This window comes from Coregonus clupeaformis, unplaced genomic scaffold (genome assembly GCF_020615455.1).
Source record: "Coregonus clupeaformis isolate EN_2021a unplaced genomic scaffold, ASM2061545v1 scaf3674, whole genome shotgun sequence".
In the NCBI taxonomy this organism is placed as follows: domain Eukaryota; kingdom Metazoa; phylum Chordata; class Actinopteri; order Salmoniformes; family Salmonidae; genus Coregonus; species Coregonus clupeaformis.
The window spans coordinates 4,343-6,513 of NW_025537128.1; positions in this window are offsets into that span (position 1 = coordinate 4,343).

Below are 2,171 nucleotides of genomic sequence, written 5' to 3' on the forward strand. Positions count from 1 at the left end.
AGGATGGCGGATCCTGGCTGGCTGGCTCTGGCGGATCCTGGCGGGACGGCTCTGGCGGATCCTGGCGGGACGGCTCTGGCGGATCCTGGCGGGACGGCTCTGGCGGATCCAGGCTGGACGCTCTGGCGGATCCTGGCTGGACGGCTCTGGCGGATCCTGGCTGGACGGCTCTGGCGGATCCTGGCTGGGACAGCTCTGGCGGATCCTGGCTGGGACGGCTCTGGCGGATCCTTGCTGGACGGCTCTGGCGGATCCTGGCTGGGACGGCTCTGGCGGATCCTGGCTAGGCGGTTCTGGCGGATCCTGGCTGGACAGCTCTGGCGGATCCCTGGCTGACGGCTCTGGCGGATCCTGGCAGGACGGCTCTGGCTGGATCCTGGCTGGCTGACGGATCTGGCGGATCCTGGCGGGCTGACGGATCTGGCTGCTCATGGCTGCTTGCTGACGGATCTGGCTGCTCATGGCTGGCTGACGGATCTGGCTGCTCATGGCTGGCTGACGGATCTGGCTGCTCGTGGCTGGCTGGACGGGTCTGGCTGCTCATGGCTGGCTGACGGTCTGGCTGCTCGCGGCTGGCTGACGGATCTGGTTGCTCATGGCTGGCTGACGGATCTGGCTGCTCATGGCTGGCTTGACGGATCTGGCTGCTCATGGCTGGCTGACGGATCTGGCTGCTCATGGCTGGCTGATCGGATCTGGCTGCTCATAGCTGGCTGACGGATCTGGCTGCTCATGGCTGGCTGACGGGTCTGGCTGCTCATGGCTGGGCGGAAGGCTCCTGGCTGATCCTGTCTGAGCGGAAGGCTCTGGCTGATCCGGTTCTGACGGAAGGCTCTGGCTGCTCCTGTCTGCCGCGGAAGGCTCTGGCTGCTCCTGTCTGGCGGAAGGCTCTGGCTGCTCCCTGTCTGGGCGGAAGGCTCTGGCTGATCCTGTCTGGCGGGAAGGCTCTGGGCTGATCCTGTCTGGCGGAAGGCTCTGGCTGATCCTGGGTTCTGGCGGAGAGCTCTGGCTGATCCTGTCTGGCGGAGAGCTCTAAGCGGCTCCGGTCTGGCGGACGGCTCTGAAGGCTCATGGCAGACGGGCAGGCTTTGCAGGCTCAGTACAGACGGGCAGTTCAGACGGCGTTGGGCAGACGGACAGTTCAGGCGGCGTGGGCAGACGGGCAGTTCAGACCCGCGTTGGGCAGACGGGCAGTTCAGACGGCGTTGGCAGCCGGGCAGTTCAGGTGCCGTTGGGCAGACGGGCAGTTCAGACGGCGTTGCGGCAGACGGGCAGTTCAGACGCGGCGTTGGGCAGACGGGCAGTTCAGGCGCCGTTGGGCAGACGGCCAGTTCAGGCCGGCTGGCGACGCACATCGTGACCTGGTGCGTGGAGTAGGAACAGGCCGGACCGTATCGGGAACACCCACCACTGGCCTTAACTGGGGATCAAGAACGGACCGGACCAGACTGGGAACACACTTCAGTCTCTCATGCCGTGCCACAACAACTTCCCTCCCTCTACTCGCCAATGGCTCCCGTAATCCGATAGCCTTTCTCTCCCTTTTCTCCCTGTGGCAGCCTCCTGCTGCCCAGGCGCCCTAAACCATGTGCCCCCCCCAAAAATTTTTGGGGAGTAACCACGGGCTTCCAGCCTCGACTCCGCGCTTCCTCTTCATACCACCTCCTCTCGGCTGCCGCTGCCTCCAGCTCTTCACGAGGGCGGTGATATTCCTCCTCAGACCACCTCCTCTCGGCTGCAGCTGCCTCAGCTCTTCACGAGGGCGATGATGTTCCTCCGGTTGTGCCCAGGACCCTTTCCAGCCCGAATCTCCTCCCATGTCCAAAGTCCTTAGGAGGCATCCATAACTCCCTGTGTCCAGACCCTTGCTCCTGGACGCGCTGCTTGGTCCTTTTTTGGTGGGTTATTCTTCACGACCGTCTGAAGGAGGAGACCAATGCGCAGCGTTGCGAGTGAACATGATGATTTATTAACCTAAAGCAACCACGAAGAAAACAACAAATGACGATCCGTGAAGTTCTATACTGAATACTACTAACAGCAACAAAGAAACAATAACCCACAACACAAAGTGAACTCACACAGTATAAATATGGCTCCCAATCAGAGATAACGAGCCGACAGCTGACACTCGTTACCTCCGATTGGGAGTCATACGACTAATCAAGAAC